Consider the following 22888-nt stretch of genomic DNA (forward strand, 5'->3'; position numbering starts at 1 on the left):
ATTTTCCATGCTTCCATCAGAGAACACCCTAAGCCAACAGGTCTCAGACTGCATGCGGCTAGGATAAGGTGAAGGGAGTGTTTTTTCTGAACTTACCAGAGTTTAAAAGATTTCCACTGGATTGCTCATCAATTTGAACTGTCCCCGGGGAGAAGGGAACAAGGCCAAATTCCCTCACTATCTATCCTGTGTTGAGTAAACATTGCTGCTGCTTCATGGAAAAAAAAAAAAGGTAAAATGTAGGGGTTATTAGATAACCAAAAATTCCTTCACCACTGACTGAGATTATCACCAACAAATCTTCATTAAAGATATTCTAAGAAATGTACTTAAAAATTTTGTTTTCAAAATTTATATTCTTTTTTTTTTTTTTTTTTTTTTTGTGGTACGTGGGCCTCTCACTGTTGTGGCCTCTCCCATTGCAGAGCACAGGCTCCGGATGCGCAGGCTCAGCGGCCATGGCTCACGGGCCCAGCCGCTCTGCGGCATGTGGGATCTTCCCAGACCGGGGCATGAACCTGAGTGCCCTGCATCGGCAGGCGGACTCTCAACCACTGCGCCACCAGGGAAGCCCCAAAATTTATATTCTTATTTTATTTTTTGTGTTAATACTCCTCTATTGTGTCACTGATGTTTACTCTTATCTATCTAAACACACTTGAAAACTTCATTTTTTTCTATCAAAATATGTTATTCGTCATGGCCTGTATCCTCCCCACAAAAGGACAATAATGTTCTCTTCTCCCCCCTTCTTGCAAGCATCTTGACTTTTATACCTAGATTGTCAATTACTTTGCATTATGAGTTAATATTGATTTAGAATTAACTCAATATATTGTTGCTATCTGTCGGTAATATTATTTCTTATAGTTCACAATTTTTATCTTGATTTTTTTTTTTCTTAGTTTTGCTGTAGGGAAAATTGTAGTAAGTCTCCTAGGGAAAGTCATAGGTTAATTTTGTTTTTACTCTTAAACACTGACCCTAGTTTGGCTGAGTACAGAAAACTGTATTCAGTATCTTTTTTACTTTATACCTTCAGTGATACTACTGCATTGTTTTCTAGAATCAAGCACTGCATGTGAGAATTTCCACATTTTCACTTTTTTTTCTTTCAAAAAAAAAGAGCTTCATTCTTGATTTGCTTTGGGATATATTTTGTATTGCGATCTGGGTATGTCTTTTACATTCTACTTTTACATCTACTTAACACTCAGAGTAGCCGTTCCATAATGAAGTCTCATGAACCATGTCAAATATAGGAAACTTTCTTCTATAATTTCCTTGTCATTAGTTGCTTCTCAATTTCATCTTATCTGCATTTTTTATGCTTCTATAAGTACTATCAATCTATGTATTGACTCTGCTTTAAACATAATTTCCATATTTTTTACTCTTTTTTGCATCATATCCTGCATGATTAATTTTTTATTTTAGATTGTCAAAATTATCTTAACTATGTTCATTATGTTGCCTTTAAATTATTATTACTCATATTTTTATTTAGCAATTTTTAAATTTTGCTTCATTTACTTCAGTAAAAATCCTCTTCAGTACAGCTTTCTTACCAAGTCTAAGCGTACAGTTTTAACACGTTCAAATATTTAACATAAATGAGTAAATAAAGAGAAAAATAAATAACAAGTGGAAATATTAAAAGAGATGATCCCCCCCCATGAAATAAACTTAATATAGTATACAGGCAAGATCTTAAAATAAATTTCTCCATGGTTTAAAAATGCTTAATGTGAATACAGTGAAAGCTTGTATAAAAGTACCTAATACAGTGTTTAAGCAGGAAGTGGGTATTCAAAACATTTTATTTATTACATGAGTTAGAGCTGTTTAATAATCTACTTTCTCATATAGAAGATTATTTCTTATCTCTAGTAAAGTTTTGAAGACACTGACCAAATAAACAAATATTTTTATAGAAACTAACCTACATTGCCCCTGAGTTCCCTAAAAATTATATCAGTCATGTAAGTGGCTAGTTTTATATGTGATTAAAAGCTAGTTCCAAAAAACTTTAAATGATTGCATGTAATATTAGCTTGATGTTAATTGATACTGTTCTTTAGTGTATATGCAATTATGACAGTAGTTGTTTATTATCTAATTTACCTAACATATCAATATTATATTGATCTTTAAGAAGTTCTTTTATGAAATTTTTACTGAAATCACAATTATTGTCATCAACTTCACCATTATCAATTTTTATCTGAGTCACATGTTTGCTCTGTGCTTTTGGAATCAAACCAAACAGGGAGATATATTTCTGCCTCTAAAAAGATAACAACCAGAGTTCTAATAGTGACAAAAATACATTCATGAAACTGTAGGGCATAGGACTGAAGGAAATGCAATACAAAAGCTCAGGAAAAGGAGTATTTTCTTTCTTTCAGGAAGGATAAAATGGAAATTCCAGTGAAATGCAATGGACTTTAATTCTATGATGATTCAATGGTAATTATGTTTATAAAAAATGATCCTAAAATACTAAGAAGTTCTCATGTCTTCTGAATATTAAAGGACCTTTTTTTAAAATTTTAACTTAGTTCTAGTATTCAGTACATTTAAAATACTTTAAAAATTTCTTTGAGATTTTGTTATTTAAAATATTTGACTCAGGACATACTCCATTCTCTCACCATGGTCAACAACCAAGTGTTTGGAGAAAAGAAAGTGAAAAATAGAGAAAATAGGAGAAGATTTTCAATTTGGCTATATTTTATCAAGTAGTCTCTCTATGATTTTGGATGATTTGTTGTATTTTTTCTTCTAACCTCAAACCATATTTGTGGTAAAACCACATAAAGTCAAATTCATTTAAGTTACTTGGGCTATTCAAATTTTGTTTTCCTTTACTTATTTGTTCACCTAGTCAAATAATTGTTTTTGATACATTCTTAATATTTCTTCCTATGTGTTTTTTATTACGCCTTTTATCTCCCCCCTCCCCACCACACACACACACCCACACACACATTAGGATGAAGAGGAAGTACTCTGCTCTGTGGATACATTTTCTTTTCTTTTCTTTCTTTCTTTCTTTTTTTTTTTTTAAACTAACACAACATTGTGGATACATTTTATAAGACTTGTATTTTCTTTAGAGAATCCAACAGACTTCACAATGTTCTCCTCCCTCTTTGATAACAAAATGAACAAAATGACAGACTAGTTAAAAGTACAGGATGAAAAAGGCCTTCACTCCTTGTGTTGCTCCTTTCTATTGAGACAGGAAAGATGTGGTTTCCTCAGTGCACTATTCTCAGTAGCATTTGGGTTGTCTTTGCAATCAGTTGTCTTTGTTTTGCATTTTTGGACAGCAGTGCATTATATGGAGAGATAGACTTAGTTCTAATTCCTTACCCTTTCTCCAAGTTTTATAACTAAATAACCTTTTAAATAAAATATTGCAACAGTCCTGCATTTTGAGGATGAAAGCGCTGTTTTCTAAAAGGTCAATTCAATCTGGGAAATGTTTTCAGTTTAGACAATACATTATAAACTGTAGAAACCTGTGGCAATTTTCAGCACCACTAACAGGAAATAAATTTCAGTCATTCACAGTAAGATGGCAATGTGGTGACATTTGAAGCCTGGACATGGGCTCTCACATTCATTGTATGTGACTGACTGCTGTGCAGCAGGGGCCTTTTTCCAACTGCTGGATGAATTTCAGATATAAATGAAAAAGATGATCTGAACACTTCACAAAATGAGTGAGACCCCATCATCTGAGTGACAATATTCTTTTATAGCAGACAAGGATTAAAATACATCAAATTAATAAATCCCTGGGAAACAAATAATCTCATGTTTGCTGAACAGTTGTATCTTCTAGTAGCTATTATCTTTGAATTACAGTGAGCCACTATCTTTGTTTCATTTTCCAGATATATGTCCTTGTCCATCAAAAACTATGGCAGTTGCACTACACAGTCAAGCAATAAATTTATGAAACATTTCTCTGAAGTGCATGCTTGTTTCATAATCCCGATTCCATATCTTTATTTACTTCAAAATATATGGAACTGTCAGCACGAGGGTCAGAAGATTACAACACTTTCTTTGTTTCTTTGCCAGTGCTTTTATTTGACTTGAAAAATAAGCTGCAGCACCAAGGGAGTGATGAAATAAAGGATATATAGAGTCACAATGGCATAAAAATGGTAAACACAGATACACTGTAAGAAAGATCATCGTATCAAATCATTAAAAAAAATGTTTACTTCAGTAACTCACACGCCAACTTTATTAAAAATTCTAGGAAATCCAAAATGATAAGCAAGAGCTTTAACATAAACAGAAAAAGCTCCTCTTCTCTCTGAAATTTCTCATGGTATCATCTGGCTTTTGACCTTAAGACCTCGTGTACCATGAATGCAATTCTCTATTGTAGTCCATGATGGATTTGTTTAGCATTTTTAATCTACATGCACTTAAAAACAGCAAACCTCATAGGACATCATATTTTGTAAAAGCCTGTGATTCACCTGGAAAAGTTATAAATAAATAAGTTGGCATTTTTTATTCAAGAGAAGCACCTCACAAAAACCAACAAAAGGCATATACAGGTAGGTATTGACAACATATTCTTATTATAGAGCACTCTGACTTGGAATTACTTACAGTTTTAGAATTCAAAATATCCTTTAGCTTAATTCTATCAATTAAGATAGCATGTCTCTTTATTTCCTTGCTATATAAGCTATTGTATGAATTAAATATGTTGAGATCAATTTTAATTACATGATACATTTCCAGAGATGATAGAAACATATCAGTTCTACATTTCTATGATTAATCTCTATAAATATTTTCGGAGGCTATTAGAGGATATTTCTGGTTGATTTTTATTATTTGATTTTTAAAATATCACTGGTGGGACTTCCCTGGCCGTCCAGTGGTTAAGACTCTATGCTTCCATGGCAGGACACACAGGTTTGATTCTTGGTTGGGTGACTAAGATCCTGCATGCCGCACAGCATGGCCAAAAAAAAAGTTTCCAAAAAAAAAAAAGTAAATAAATTTAAAAAAATAAAATACTACTATTATCCATATTCTACAAATGTGGAATTATGGCTTCTGATTTTCCATTTCAAATATAAATCTATATAATATTTTTCCCAATCTTTTATTCATCTCTATAATTATTTCAGGATGTTGGCTTCGGAAATTAACCACGGATTTACATAACAATAGTGAATACACTAAATATCCTTCAAACTCCTCTAATAACTTATCAGCATTTCTCTAGGACCAAGGGGAGTTATTCAATTTCTTGGAGCATTGGTTTGTATAGAGCCTGGTTTGTAACCTTATTATGTGGTTTCTCCACTCATATTATGTTCCATGTCTTTGGGAATTTCAGGTCAGGGCTTCACTGATAATATTTTCTGAGCAAAATGCAATTGGTTTAGGGACAGCTCTCTGCTCCAAATTAATCATGACTTTTTTTTTTTTACCAATTTACTCCATTTTTACTAATCTGTTATATTATTCCCTGTAGCTTCGTCTTATCATTTTAAAATTTCTGGTTTGCTATGGTCTGAATTTTTGTGTCACCCCAAAATTCATATTAACATTAAACATTAATCTTAATCATATTAACATTAAACCTAATGCCCAAGGTCATGGCATTAGGAGGTGAGGCTTTTTGGAGATGATTGGGTCATGAGGGTAGAGCCCTCATGAATGGGGGTAGAGCCCCCTTCTATAAGAAGAGGCCTAAGATAGGTTCCTTGCCCCCTTCTGCTATGTGAGAACACAAGGAAAAATCTGTGGCCGAAAAGAAAGCCCTCATTTGACTGTGCTGGCCCCCTGATCTCTGACTTCCAGCCTCTAGAACTCTGAGAAATAAATTTCTGTTATAGTTAAGTCACCCAGTCTACAGTTTTTGTCACAGCATCCTTAATGGACTAAGACACAGTTGTTTTGGCTATGCATTTAATACTTAATAATAGGTAAGGAGAATTAATGACTCTTATTTCCCCTCTACAATGTCCCATCTTCTATCACCTGACCTTTCAAATCTCAATAAGTGGCATCACCCTTTGCCCATAAGACCATCTTTTATTTTGCCCTTCCCTCATACCCCATATCTAATTCAACAGTAAGTTCTTTAGAATTTGCTTCCAAACTATATATTAAATTTTATTCCTACCACTCCGTGGTACAAGACACCACCATTTCTCTTCCAAATGTCTGCAGTAGCAATTAGAAGAACTAAAAATTTTAAATTGTTAATTCCACTCTCAACATTTTATTAGTGTTCTTGCCACTATTCAGGTCTCTGTAATTTCAAGATCCTCTAAGCTTTCATATTTAAAACTCTCTTCTCTTCCAATAATATATTAAAAAGTAGCATATTCCTCCTTATATATTATTTTAATGTTATCGCTACTAAGAACCTTACTCCTGCTTCTTTACTACATTGTCTGCACATTTGTTTGGGTTTTAAGAAATTGAATCTCACCTCCAGCTACCGGGACAATCTGGTTTTCCATTACTCTACAATATAAATTATATGATCTAGTCTTTAAAATAATATTTTTCACAACCCTTGAATATTCTGTATAAATTCTATATCCAGTTCTTTTTTCATGGTTATATTAATTAAGGTATAGGCTTTGCTGCAGTGACAGAGAACTAAAATATATAAAATATAAACATTTATTTTCTTCTCTTGCTGTGTTGGTTTGGTGGCTTCATGGATTAAGGTGTTTCACCACCATGCTTGCATTCCTGCCAATGTTAAAGAAAAAGGGAAGTGGAGGTCATGCACCTTATCTTTAATGGCATAACCCAGCAGCCATACATGCTCTTTGCTTGTAAATCTCACTGGCCAAAGCATAGTAAGATTATAAACATATACATAATTGTTTTTTCACAAAAATTCAAGTATTATTTTCCAACCTTTGGGTCCACCCTTTCATCCCATCTCTCCAGTGCTCTGTGATGTGAAACAGCCTGATCAGTATTAAATTTTCTGTCCCACCTCATACCCCAAGTTTAGGGCTCAAACTTTCCCTCTGCTAGTTATAACTTAACCATCTGCTTTCCTTAGCTTCTGGTATTTTGTAGATACCTTTAAATCATTTATGTTATTTCTCATTCTTATAATTCTTGAAGGTTTGAAATCTTTCAAATCATTTTTTATTTATTTTGTGGCAATTTGTGAGGGAAAATAATTCATAATAATTGATTAGCCATATAAGAAACCAACTATTCAATTATTTATTCATTCACTGAGCAGTTATTACAGGCAAACTACCGTGATAGATGCTTGTAGTACTTACAGTAAATATAATTGTTTCCCACCATAAACTCACTATTTTAGCGACTAGTACTTACCAGAGCAATTTTTCCCCTGAGGAAATATTACACCTTGAGACAATCTCAGAGGTCAAGTGGTTTCTGTATAAGCAATTTATATACAGTGAATTTCGTATTTGCAAGCTTTAACATTTTAAAATACAGGAAGATCCTGCCATTTGGGGAAATAAGTCTTTTTTCTTACTTTGTAAAGTCATCTTAGTCAAAAGAGTGAAAGGACTATCAAAACATTGGCACAAAAAGTGAGATAAACAGAAAAAATAATCCATTAAATGCGCATGTTTCTCTGTGTTTCTAGAGTCCTTGTCATAAGTGACTCTGAGTGATTACTATATTTACTTATTTATTTACTTAGCCTCTATCAAAAAAAAAGAAAAAAGGCAAGGAGTGAGGAACATAAAGATGGAAGCTAAATACACATTGATTTCTCATGCCCTGCTGCTTCTTCATTGCCACATGAGCCAGTTTGATGTTACCTTTACCAAATGTGTGCTTAATTTATTCCTAAAAAAGAAACTTTTCTAAATGTTGCTGTTAAAGGAAAAGGAATATTGTAAAAATTTAAGGTCACCTTTCAAATTGAGTAATTTTGTAGTTGCAGTAGAAAACAAGTCTCACAGAGGCCATTTTAAACAAGGGAATAGGAAACACACACTTTTAATTGCATTTTAGAATGGCATTGTTTTTGACCTTTAAGTGATTTCCTTAAGCACTTAACACTTATGAAGACATCAAATTGGTAGTTGATTGACAATATAAAGGGGATTAACTGTACTCTAGCCCCTTGGAGTCTAACTCACAAGAAGCTAATCAACCAAAAAAAAAAAAAGTAGGAGATCATAAATGTGCTCAGACTGATAAAAAACAGTAGAGAATCTCTGTCAAGTTCTGTGCTGTGTCCCTGGAAACCAAGATAATGACAACCGTGCTTTTTACATAGGTAATCTTAAAACTTCTTAACAATTATAGAAGTTTCTCACATAATTATTATAACACTTTATGTTTGAAATTTTATCAGTCTATATCACCTGGATTTACCTGGTATTAATAAAATATGAATCGTGTTATGCCCTGTATGGAACAGAATTTGCTTGATGCTTGTGCTTTTACTTATACTATAGAATACAACTTATTTCATTGTGATACATGTAATACTGTATTAAATTGGGCAATTTTTATGTCAGTGGGTTATCCTTCAGATATCTCTTATGAGTTCAAATTAACTGGTAGTTATGGCTTCTATAGTTTAGTACTTTATATGTAATATTAAAATTTTGAAGTGATAAGGGACAAGTTACCGTTGTGTATAGGTATTAAATGTAAACCAATATTTTACCAAGTGCCAAGGCAACTTTAAAAGATAAATTGGCTTTTTTTTGACTTTTAGCTAGATTTTCTGGAAAATACATACTCCAATGTGTCACAAACGTGCCTAGCATACTCTACGCTTATGGTTGCAAAAGTCCAAAAGACTCTGACTTTAAGGTCAATTAAAACTGTGGGAACTTAATTTGCCTCACCTAACTAAGCAGCACTCCCAGAAGCAAGTTTCTGCAAACATGGATCTCAACAACTCACTTCTCCCTGAATTTTTATCACTATGTGTTTCCTACCTTTCTTCTATTTTATACATAGCTTCTGTCTTTTTACATTTCAGTTGACCACTTCCTTCACCATGATTATAGCAATCTCCAGAATTGATCTGATTCCATAGACCTCACCCTACATATTTGTTTTCACCCTATTTCTTCTGTGAATTGGAACAATCAGTAGTCCAGAATGCTGTTGTCCCAACAGTCTCATTGTTGAGCATGTAATGGGTTCAAGATTAGCAAATTGTTTTAGAGGAAACTTAGTAAGTAGATTTGTGTAGGGATCAGTAAAATTCCAGTAATGTAAATGAAATAAAGCAATCAGTGAGTTGAAATGATATTTATTTGCTTGTATCTTTTCTATTCACATTATGTTTAAGAATCTCAAAAACCTGTGTTTTAATCAAGAAATAAATTCATTTCTTTCCATTTAATGGTTAAGATCTCTTGATTCCTGCACATGGTGAAGAGTAAAAGTCAATGAAGAGTTGTGATTTCTGGCTATGGCAGAATTCAGATATTAGTAAATCTTCTCTCAAAAATCAAGAATAAAACTGGAAAAAATTGTCTGAAACAACCATTTTGGGGTTATAGAAACTGACATAAGAGAAACATCAAATTGTGAAATGTTTATTCATAAAAAATATTCAGGTAAGTGTAGCTGGGGCCTGCAGCACTTTTGCCCAATCAGCAGAGGGTTGAAGGCATGAGGAATTTGAGCATATCCAATGTCCAAATCATTGGCTAATCACTAACTCATGCAGAAAATATGACAACCACTAGGAAGCCAACCTTAAATTTTAAAAAAATAGTCTTTAATTAATTTTTTAAAAAGAAGAGAATAACTTAAAAAATCCAAGCAAAATCAACACCAGCTGTACACTACAGGGAAGAAAAATTTTACAATTAAAATCTAAGCAAATTACAAGCAATGAAATAACAGCTACAAAATCCTAAAGGGGAAATTCAGAATCCAGAATTACTATATTACATTTTTAACAAGATATCAAAAGATACAAAAAAGAAATAAGTATATGTCATCCATACTCATTAAAGAAAAAAAAGGCAGATGATAGGAACTGATTCTAAGTAGGTCCAGATGTTGGACTTAGCAGACAAAAGCTTCAAATCATCTATTATAAATATTCCCCCCTCCCAACTTAAAATCTGTTCAAGGAATTAAAGAATAAATGATGAAACGGGAAATAGTTCACCTCAATAGAAAATGAGAAACTAAAAAAACATAGAAATTCTAAAGTTTAAATGTACAGTCACTGAAATGAAAAATTCAACAGATGGGTTCAGCAGAGGTTAAAATAAGTAATTTTTCAAATGGAAAAAAAAGTGTATTCCACAGAAAACACAAACTTATTCTAGAACTCTAGATGGGTCTGCACTGCACCTCCCTTGTTAGGACTTGCTAGGAAGAAACTACATATTGCACATTTATTCACTACTGATACCTTAAACATCTTTGGGTGTTAGAAGGTCATAAACTGAATCATAAGACCTATGTGATAGGAGCTTGTCTTGCATCCTGAACTTATTATAAAACTCTCATTTGCTGTCATTTGAAATGACCAGTCTTCTAAACCAGGCGTTCCCAACCCCTGGGCCATGGACCAGTACCGGTCCGTGGCCTGTTAGGAACCAGGCCACACAGCAGGAGGTGAGTGGCAGGAGAGCGAGTGAAGTTTCATCTGTATTATAGCTGCTCCCTGTTGCTCACATAACCTCCTGAGCTCCACCTCCTGTCAAATTAGCAGCGACATTATATTCTCATAGACGTGCGAACCCTGCTGTGAACTGCACATGCGAGGGACCTAGGTTGTTCGCTCCTTATGAGAATCTAATGCCTGGTGACCTGAGGTGGAGCCGAGGCGGTGATGCTAGTGCTGGGGAGTGGCTGCAAATACAGATATCATTAGCAGAGAGGTATGACTACACAGAGACCATAATAAATCAATTGTTTGCAGACTCATATCAAAACCCTATCAGTGAGTGGCAAGTGACAAGCTGCATCTGGTGGCAGGCTTTAAAGTGGCAAGTGAGTGATGTACTTCAATTGTACAGCTGCATCTGCTGGCAGGTTTTAAGACAGAACCCGACACTTATTTTAGTCTGCATGTGACCCACCGCCCATTATTTTATTTGCCACTTCTGTCCGTGCCTCTTTCCCACACTGCATACTTGTCTCAGTCACAGTTTTGGTAAGCCCACAAGCTAACCCTAGCCATAATAAGTAAAAAAAAACAAATGTCACTGGAGAGCTTCTTTGAAAATGGGGAAAGACCCAATGATGAGAGAGCAGAAGACTCTAAGACTGCCAACAAAAAGAAAGCTGCATTTAAAGGAAAAAAAAACAAGATTCCTACTTAAATTATGAGTTCATTGCAACAGATGATTCACATTCTCCAAAGCTGCTTTTTTTTTTTTAACATTTTTATTGGAGTATAATTGCTTTACAATTGTGTGTTAGTTTCTGCTTTATATCAAAGTGAATCAGTTATACATATACATATGTCCCCATATCTCTTCCCTCTTGCAACTCCCTCCCTCCCACCCTCCCTATCCCACCCCTCCAGGTGGTCACAAAGCACCGAGCTGACATCCCTGTGCTATGCAGCTGCTTCCCACTAGCTATCTACCTTACATTTCGTAGTGTATATATGTCCATGCCTCTCTCTCGCTTTGTCACAGCTCACCCTTCCCCCTCCCCATATCCTCAAGTCCGTTCTCCAGTAGGTCTGTGTCTTTATTCCTGTCTTACCCCTAGGATCTTCATGACATTTTTTTTCTTAAATTCCATATAGAAATGGAAATAAAAACAAAAATAAACAAATGGGACCTAATGAAACTTCAAAGCTTTTGCACAGCAAAGGAAACCATAAACAAGACCAAAAGACAACCCTCAGAATGGGAGAAAATATTTGCAAATGAAGCAACTGACAAAGGATTAATTTCCAAAATTTACAAGCAGCTCATCCAGCTCAATAGCAAAAAAACAAACAACCCAGTCCAAAAATAGGCAGAAGACCTAAATAGACATTTCTCCAAAGAAGATATACAGACTGCCAACAAACACATGAAAGAATGCTCAACATCATTAATCATTAGGGAAATGCAAATCAAAACTACAATGAGATATCATCTCACACCAGTCAGAATGGCCATCATCAAAAAATCTAGAAACAATAAATGCTGGAGAGGGTGTGGAGAAAAGGGAACACTCCTGCACTGCTGGTGGGAATGTGAATTGGTACAGCCACTATGGAGAACAGTATGGAGATTCCTTAAAAAACTACAAATAGAACTACCATATGACCCAGCAATCCCACTACTGGGCCTATACCCTGAGAAAACCATAATTCAAAAAGAGTCATGTACCAAAATGTTCATTGCAGCTCTATTTACAATAGCCCGGAGATGGAAACAACCTAAGTGTCCATCATCGGATGAATGGATAAAGAAGATGTGGCACATATATACAATGGAATATTACTCAGCCATAAAAAGAAATGAAATTGAGCTATTTGTAATGAGGTGGATAGACCGAGAGCCTGTCATGCAGAGTGAAGTAAGTCAGAAAGAGAAAGACAAATACCGTATGCTAACACATATATATAGAATTTAAGGCTGCTTTGTATAATATGTGGAAACTGGCTACCCAACGAAGCCATGAAACCATCAAAACTGCTTCGCCACATGGAGACGAAACACCCTGCATTAAAAGACAAGCCTTTGGAGTTTTTCAGAAGAAAAACAAGTGAACACAAAGAACAGATGCAATTATTGAAGGCCACCACTTCATCAAATGTATCTGCACTGAGAGCATCATTCTTAGTGGCTAACCGCATTGCTAAAGCTGAGAAGGCCTTTACTATTGGTGAAGAGTTGATCCTGCCTGCTGCTAAGGACAATTGTAGTGAAATTTTAGGGGAAGCTGCAGTTCAAAAGGTAGCACATGTTCTTCTTTCTGCTAGCATCATAATTAGATGAATTGATGAAATAGCAGAGGATATTGAGGTACAAGTGTTAGAGAGGATGAAAGAGTCACCATGGTACGCAATCCAGGCTGACGGGTCGACCAATGTTGACAACAAGGCAACAATGCTTGTTTTTGTGCATTATATTTTTCAGGAGGATGTGCGCCAGGAAATGTTATGTGAACTTTTTTTAAAATTTAATTAAATTAATTAATTATACACAGGTTCTTATTAGTTATCTATTATATACATATTACTGTATATATGTCAATTCCAATCTCCCAATTCATCCCACCACCACCACCACAACCACCCCCACATTTCCCACCTTGGTGTCCATCATTTGTTCTCTACATTTGTGTCTCTATTTCTGCCTTACAAACTGCTTCATCTGTACCATTTTTCTAGATTCCACATGTATGTGTTAATATACAGTATTTGTTTTTCTCTTTATGACTTACTTCACTGTGTATGACAGACTCTAGGTCCATCCACGTCTCTGTAAATAACCCAATTTTGTTCCTTTTTATGGTTGAGTAATATTCCATTGTATATATGTACCACATCTTCTTTATCCATTCATTTGTCGATGGACATTTAGGTTGCTTCCTTGACCTGTTTATTGTAAATAGTGCTTCAATGAAAACTGGGGTGCATGTGTCTTTTTGAATTATGGTTTTCTCTGGGTATATGCCCAGTAGTGGGATTGCTGGGTCATATGGTAATTCTATTTTTAGTTTTTTTAAGGAACATCCATACTGTTCTCCATAGTGGCTGTATCAATTTACATTCCCACCAACAGTGCAAGAGGGTTCCTTTTTCTCCACACCCTCTCCAGCATTTGTTGTTTGTAGATTTTCTGATGATGCCCATTCTAACCAGTGTGAGATGATACCTCATTGTAGTTTTGATTTGTATTTCTCTAGTAATTAGTGATGTTGAGCAGCTTTTTATGTGCCCCTTGGCCATCTATATGGCTTCTTTGGAGAAAGATGTCTATTTAGGTCTTCTGCCCATTTTTTGATTGGGTAGTTTGTTTGTTTGTTTTTTTTTAAATATTGATCTGCATGAGCTATTTATATATTTTAGAGATTAATCCATAGAAGGTTATACCTTTCTAAGAATTTGTCCATTTCTTCCAGGTTGTCCATTTTATTGGCAGAGAGTTGATTGTAATAGTCTCTTATGATACTTTGTATTTCTGCGGTGTCTGCTGTAACTTCTTTTTCATTTTTAATTTTATTGATTTCAGTCCTCTCCCTCTTTTTCTTGATGAGTCTGGTTAAAGGTTTCTCAATTTTATCTTCTCAAAGAACTAGCTTTTAGTTTTATTGATCTTTGCTATTGTTTTCTTTGTTTCTATTTCATTTATTTCTGCTCTGATCTTTATGATTTCTTTCCTTCTATTAACTTTGAGTTTTGTTTGTTCTTCTTTCTCTAGTTCCTTTAGGTGTAAGGTTACATTGTTTATTTGAGACTTTTCTTGTTTCTTGAGGAAAGATTGTATTGCTATCAACTTCCCTCTTAGAACTTCTTTTGCTGTATCCCATAGGTTTTGGGTCATCGTGTTTTCATTGTCATTTTCTCTACATATTTTTTGAGTTCCTCTTTGATTTCTTCAGCGATCTCTGTGTTATTTAGTAACGTATTGTTTAGCATCCATGTGTTTGTGTTTTTTATGTTTTTTCCCTTTTAATTGATTTCTAATCTTATAGCATTGTGGTCAGAAAGATGCTTGATATGATTTAAATTTTCTTAAATTTACCAAGGCTTGATTTGTGACCCAAGATGTGATTTATCCTGGAGAATGTTCCATGTGTACTTGAGAAGAAAATGTAATCTGCTGGTTTCAGATGGAATGTCCTATAAATATCAATTAAATCTATCTGGTCTATTGTGTCATTTAAAGGTTGTGTTTCCTTATTAATTTTCTGTCTGGATGATCTGTCCATTGGTGGAAGTGAGGTGTTAAACTCCCCCACTATTACTGTGTTACTGTCAATTTTCTCTTTTATAGCTGTTAGCATTTGCCTTATGTATTGAGGTGCTCCTATGTTGGGTGCATATATATTTATGATTGTTATATCTTCTTCTGGAATTGATCCCTTGATTGTTATGTAGTGTCCTTCCTTGTCTCTTGTAACATTCTTTATTTTAAAGTCTATTTTACCTGATATGAGTGTTGCTACTCCAGCTTTCTTTTGATTTCCATTTTCATCTAATATCTTTTTCCATCCCCTCACTTTCAGTCTGCATGTGTCCCTAGGTCTGAAGTGGGTCTCTTGTAGACAGCATATATATGGGTTTTGCTTTTGTATCCATTCAGCGAGCCTGTGTCTTTTGGCTGGTGCATTTAAACCATTCACATTTAAGGTAATAATCAGTATGTATGTTCCTATTACTGTTCTCTTAATTGTTTTGAGTTTGTTTTTGTAGGTCCTTTTCTTGTCTTGTGTTTCCCACTTAGAGAATTCTTTTAGCATTTGTTGTAGAGCTGGCTTGGTGCTGCTGAATTCTCTTAGCTTTTGTTTGTCTGTAAAGCTTTTGATTTCTCCATCAAATCTGAATGAGATCCTTGCTTGGTAGAGTAATCTTGGTTGTAATGTCTTCCTTTTTCATACTTTAAATATATCATGCCACTCCCTTCTGGCTTGTAGAATTTCTGCTGAGAAATCAGCTGTTAACCTTATGGGAGTTCCCTTTTGTATTATTTGTTGTTTTTCCCTTGTTGCTTTTAATAATTTTTCTTTGTCTTTAATTTTTGTCAATTTTATTACTATGTGCCTCGGCATTTTTCTCCTTGGGTTTATGCTGCCTTGGAATCTCTGCACTTTTTGGACTTGATTGACTCTTTCTTTTCCCATGTTAGGGAAGTTTTTGACTATAATCTCTTCAAATATTTTCTCAGGTCCTTTCTCTCTCTCTTCTCCTGCCACCCCTATAATGTGAATGTTGATGTGTTTAATGTTGTCCCAGAAGTCTCTTAGGCTGTCTTCATTTCTTTTCATTCCTTTTTCTTTATTCTGTCTGTGGCAGTGAGTTCCACCATTCTGTCTTCCAGGTCACTTATCCATTCTTCTGCCTCAGTTATTCTGATATTGATACCTTCTAGTGTATTTTTCATTTCAGTTACTGTATTGTTCATCTCTGTTTGTTTGTTCTTGAATTCTTCCAGGTCTTTGTTGAACTTTTCTTGCATCTTCTCGATCTTTGCCTCCATTCTTTTTCCAAGGTCCTGGATCATCTTCACTATCATTATTCTGAATTCTTTTTCTGGAATGTTGCCTATCTCCATTTCATTTAATTCTTTTTCTGGGGTTTTATCTTGTTCCTCCATCTGGTACGTAGTCCTCTTTCTTTTCATTTTGTCTATCTTTCTGTGAATGTGGTTTTCCTTCCACAGGCTTCAGAATTGTAGTTCTCCTTGCTTCTGCTGTGTGTGTGTTATTTGCACTTTTTTCTACAACACCACAGCTGCAGAACTATTCAAGCCTTTTAATGATTACATATCAGGAAAAATGAATTGGTCATTTTGTATCGGTTTACCAACGGATGGAGTGGCTGCCATGAATGGACAGCTTTCTGGTTTCACAACTAGGATCAAAGAGGTCGCTTCTGAATATGAGTCTACACACCGAGTCATCCATAGAGAAATGCTGGCTAGCCAAAAAGTGTCACCTGAAGTTAACAACATTTTGTAAGATATGATTAAAATTATCAACCATATTAAAGTATATGCCCTTAACTCACATCTATTCACACAGCTCTGTGAGGAGATGGATGCAGAGCACACACTTCTTCTCTTATACACAGTAGTGTGATGGCTTTCTAAACGTGGATTGCTGGCCAGAGTTTTTGAGTTATGAGAGCCACTCCAGAGATTTCTTTTAGAAAAACAGTCACCACTGGTAGCACATTTCAGTGAAAAAGAATGGGTCGCAAAGCTTGCTTACTTGTGTGACATATTCAACCTGCTCAGCGAACTCTATCTGTCACTTCAGGGGAGAATGACACTGTGTTCAAGTTGGCAGATAAAGTGGCTACATTGAAAGCCAAACAGGAATTATGGGGGTAATGAATAAACATTGGGATTTTTGACATATTTCAAACATTAGCAGGGATTTTGAAAGAGACTGACCTAGGGCCTTCTTTCTCCCAGCTGGTGCATGATCACCTACCTCAGCTTTCAAAAGAGTTTGAGCATTACTTCCTAACCACAAAAAAAAAAAAAAAAAACAACTGAGAAGGAATGAATCCTTGACCCATTTGTGAATAAGCCAGGTGAATCGACTTTGTCTGTGCTAGAAGAGGATCAACTGCTTGAGATTGCAAATGACGGTGGCCTTAAAAGTATATCTGAGACAATTACAAATCTCCATACGTTCTGGAGTAAAGTCAAGGTGGAATATCCTGAGATTGCCACAAAAGCACTGAAAAGCCTGCTTCCATTTCCAACATCTTATCTTTGTGAAGCAGGGTTTTCTTCAGTGACAGCAACCACAAGGAGATTATGGAGTACACCGGACATAAACAACACACTTCAGGTGTCACTGTCTCCCATCACCCCTAGATGGGACCATCTAGTTGCATGAAAACAAGCTTAGGGCTCCCACTGATTCTGCATTATGGTGAGTTGTATATTATTTCATTATATATTACAAGATAATAATAATAGAAATAAAGTGCACAATAAAGGTAATGCTCTTGAATCATCCTAAAACCATTCCCTCTGTCCCTGGTCCATGAACTTGTCTTCCATGAAACCAGTCCCTAGGACAGCTGTTCTAAGCCACTGATCAATTGTTTGGAGCAATATCCCCAAGTATATTATATCCTCCCAAATCTTGAGTCTCCTCTTTAATGTTGGGAGGCACAAGGTGTAATGACTTTTCATTTACTTTAAACAGAATGTCCCAGTATATCTCAGACTCTTTGTCCGAATAGAACCTTCACCCAGGTCACAGACCCCTAAGTCATGGGGCTTGTTTCCAGCTCTCTGGCAGGCATGTGTCCTACCAGGGAATCTAGTATATTTGACATTTCATGCTTACCAGGTTAAATTAGCACATTACAATTAGTATAATAGAACAGCTTGACATTGGTGGAATGTCAAGACAGTCAAGGTTTCAGCTGACTAGATAATATCTGATAGAAGAGATCACATAGTTCTGGAAGCAAATATTGAAGGAGTATTTCTGTTTCTGCTTTGTGAAGGTGAACATTTTTTTCTTTTACTCTCTCACTGTTAAGGATTGAAAAGAACATTTTTACCAGATCAATAGATATATTCCAATATGTTGTTTAACCAGTAAATATACTTAATACATAAGGACAGCTATTATTGGTGTTGCCACCTGGTTCAGCTCACAGTGGTTCATCACCATCCACTAATATCCAACTAGTTTTTACAGGTGTAAAATGGAAAAAAATTAATGGGTATACTTAGTACCACTCCTTAAATCTTTAAGAGTGGCATTAATCCCTGTAATTCCTGCAAATATATGGTGTTTATTCTAATTTAATATCTTGGTAAGATTTTGCAATTTCAAGGGCATACACTTGGTTCTTCCTATGATCACAACCTTGCTCTTTAGGGCAGGGAAATAATGTGAAGGTTTAACTAGGTCATGTCTGGCCTAATTATATAATTAGGGAGTAAGAAAATAACTGTAAAGTATTTGAATTTAGGGCAATACTCAGTATATTGCCTGACCTACTAAGCCCTTCAATCTAAATGAAGGAAAATGATGGTATGTTGGCTTCCTGGTCCCAGTGTCAGATCAGACCTGTTTCTGTTATAAAATAAACTGGACATTTTATTTTACTTGGTGAAACCTTACCCTGACCATACTCTAAGCTTCAGATTACTTTCTGAATTACAGATTTTTTATTCAAGGACAATGGGACAGTATACTAACTTAGATTTGAGAACCGAATCAGGGGTTTCAATTGTCCATTGCAGATGCTGAGATCGGCCTCTACTCACCAAATTTCAGTTGTTTTTTTTATTAGGCAAGTTGAGTATCAGCTTATTTGGCTGTTCTTCTTGACCCTAGTAATACCATAATTTATTAGCTACTGACACAGATCCCTGTGAATAAAAATACTAATTTCCATTGTGGCCTTAATGCCTATTATAGAAATTACATCCACATCGTTTCTGATGATTAAGTGATAAGGATGATAGGGAGTTTTTTGTTTTTTTTTTCAGCATCTACTGTAGGAAAATCTAGTTTACAAAGGTCAGTTACCACTGAGCTTCTTAAAAATGCCAGTTCCACCACTCCCTCCTTTAGAGCACTCCACATTAATTTCTCAAGAAATTATAGTTTGAAACCTCACAGAGAACATACTTCTGTGGTGCACTTTTGGTTCTTGCAGAAGACATCAATTCTAATACTCTCATCTTTTTGAGACCCATACATCCTATAGTTTGTCAAAAATATTTGGATCTCTCTCTTAATTCTCTGTAGATTGCTATCTCTCAGGTTTCAGAGAGGCATCCAACAAAATATTGAGGTCAATTTAGTACCCTATGCTAGAACTTTAAATGATGAATCACGTTTGTGTGCTCACACATTTGTAAAATTTCTTCCATTGAGCAGTAAATTCTTTGTCTCTTGCTATAACACTCTCAGGATTCATTCCCATATATATTCAGTGTTTCTGACAATACATATTGTCTATGTCCTGAAACTCCTTCAGCATGGAAGCTAGTTTCTCTCAGAGTTATGGTTCTGCAAAGACCTTACCTTATCCTGGTTACCAGGTAAGGAGTAGAAAGGCAGAATCTGAGAACAAAATCTTCCCATGAGGTCAAGTCTTTGGGAGAAGGGTGGCTACTCTGCTCACTCAAGGTGAAGAGTACTGTTTCCACTGCTCTGGAAGATTCAGATGACTTGAGAAGCTCCTGACTCTCAGGATCAACCTTCAAATATTTCTACCCTAGATCTTAGGGATCTATTTTTTTCCTATTAGATCCCTGACTCAGACACTGGAGACTTATGTTTTCATTGAATTAAAAGCATTCGATGCCTCAAAAGATAATGAAAAATAACACTTAAGGACATAGCAGGGTCATATTTTTTGAAAACTGAAGTTTTTGAATGCTACCGTGAGTACTCTGAAACCAAAAATGGCTAACATTCGGAGGAAGCCAAATGCAAATTTTATGCAATCAACAGTAACTATTGAAAAAACTCATGTTCCTCAGTTCAGGGGAGAAGGAGCTCTGGAGTGGCAGAGGGAAGCAAAGATATGCTGGCTATTCAGTACAGAACACTAAGGGGAGGTGTACCTGAGGATACTGTCTATATGTAGCATGTTCCATCTGGAGTTGCCCTGGTCCTGGTCAATGCTGCTGTGACTTACTTGAAGCCTCAACTGGCCACATTTTGACACTATGCCAAGTTTGAACTGGTTCTTCCAACCTCTGCTGAGATCCCTACAGCTATTCAGAGCTTGAAAAAAATTGTCAGTAGTGCTCAAACTGTCCGTAGTGCTTCAAACACCTCACAGGTAAGGAAGCTCTACTGAATGGTTTGTGACCACTGAGATATGGATGTGGTTTTATGTTGGGAGATCATCGGCAAGCATGGCATCATTGGCTATGATGTCTGAAGACCAATCTTTAACATGTGATTATTTGCTTTATTATTTAGGTGTTCTTGGGCCATGTGTGAGCAGACTGGTATTTGAATAAAATAAGACAATGTGTCAAAAAAAAAAAAGAGGACATCGATTACTAGCAACATCTCCATATTACCATGACAAGGCAGAATACTGTAGACCAGGTTTACTAGAGTACCATCTTGTATGTATCTGGGACCATCTCATGGAATGTTGCTTAAATTAGAACTGAGAAGCCATGAGATTTTTTCCTCATTCAGTTTAAAATGGCATGGGTGTGACTCTGAGATATTGCAAACTTAAAAGCTTTCTCTTCTCTGGTGAAACTTGACCTGAGATAGAATGGGTTATGTCTTAACAATTTTCAAGGGAGGTCATGGACATGCTCACTCATTCCAGCCAATGTCTGAATAGTCTGGAGGGCCAAAGGAACTTAGATGCTAGCCTACCGAGAAAGCAAAAACTTAAGAGACCAAGTATAAACCTGAAATAACTACATCAAATTTTCTATCTTCAGGCAGAATAGAGGCTAGAGTTAGAGTGAAGGTCTATTAAAAAAAATAAAGTCATATAGAACTGTTTCACATGAGCTTGTAATGTAAAATTCATATTTGCTACATTTAGTAACATGCCAACTACGGAAAAACATACATGGTGAGATATATGAGAAACTACAACTAAAATCAGGGTGTTGTATTTATTTTCTAAATTTCCAAAAACTAATGTAAATACATTGGTTTTATCATCAAAAAAAGGCATTGTAAGGAACTTTGAATACAATTTTATTTTATTTTTTCTATAAAGTTTAAAATGCCTGAGGAATTCAATATGGTTATAGACTTTTTCCTGGTTGTTTTGGTGCTCCATAAAATATCTAACACGTGAGGACACAAATAAGCTTAACTTTATACATAATTTCAGAACATGAAAGTCATGTAAAATTTAGTAAGCAAGGCCATAGAAGTCCCCATTGTCATGATGGATTTTTATAATGATATAATCCTTAATAAATTATACTTCCATTTATTATTCCATTATTAATTCTCTCATCTGAATTGCCTTGGGCATATCTGCCATAAAATTGTTCAACATAATATTTCTTTCTGTGTCAATCTTATAGCACGTGCATATCTCCCAACCATGAATAAGACAAACTTCATTTTCTTTAACACACATACCCAACGTTCAGAAAATATTTATTTTGAAAATTAAGATATGCTGAAAGAAAACTATGACTCACGTTTAATGGACTAATAGAATTCTGACCTTAGATGTGTTATCATATAGTACTTTCTTCTACTTTTTACAAATGAAAATAGATGGATTCTACTTTATACTTTTCACATCATTTCTCCCTTTCAATCATGCATTTGTTAATTTTAATTTAGCTCACACGTCTATGAAAGTAGTTGTATAGTTCCATTCATACAGATGACTAAAATAGATCACAGAAAACTGTAAAAAAAAAACTGCTGATAACAAAAAATGATAATAGGAGAATTGTTCATAATTGTCTATTTTCTTAGTTCTCTCTAACACTTTAAGTTGACTGCCAACCTCAACCCAATGTTCAGTGCTGCTCCACAATTGTTTTCCTTTTGTTTCTTGTTAGTTCCCTGTTCTATTTTCTTCCGTGGCTATTCCAGATCTTTATCATACTCCTTACGTTTTCCCTCCTTACTTTCAGCAGACAACGATGTTTTCTTCATAAAGATACTACATTTTCTCAAAAGCACATTTTCTGTTTCTTTATTACCAACCAATCAATAGAAACAACAAAATCCTTAATTTCCCTTCAGTTTCATGACAAAAGATTTCCTTCTTTTGTTTCTGTCCCAGGAGTCCTAGACAGGCTCTAGTTTCCATCTTTTCCTCCCACAGCTGTGATCCTCTCCATGAAGTAAATCCTCCTCTGCTTGTGTTTAACTTATAGCTCTCTGCTTTATATTTCCCATCAAATTAAATATCTCTCAAAATTTTGATGAAAAAATTAAACAAACATACCACTCCTTATTTTCAGATAACTTGTAGCTACTGCCCCAGTTTCCTCTTTTTAACCGATGTACTTTATAAGCATGTGATGTGTTTGCTCTGTGCACTTCTTTATCTATGGAAGACCCCATACTACTCTCATATTTAACCACATAGTCACTTCTTCATCCTCAATTACATGTGTGTTTGTGATTCACTAACACTGCTATCTCTACCTGAAATGCTCTCACTTCCCTTCTTAGCTTGGCTAACTTTTGGTAACCCAAATATCCATCTTACAAATACTTATTTGGCATGTGCTATGGTTAAGGTATTCTAGTTTTTGTGACCTTTCCTCATTTG

This window comes from Globicephala melas, chromosome 18 (assembly GCF_963455315.2).
Source record: "Globicephala melas chromosome 18, mGloMel1.2, whole genome shotgun sequence".
Taxonomy (NCBI): domain Eukaryota; kingdom Metazoa; phylum Chordata; class Mammalia; order Artiodactyla; family Delphinidae; genus Globicephala; species Globicephala melas.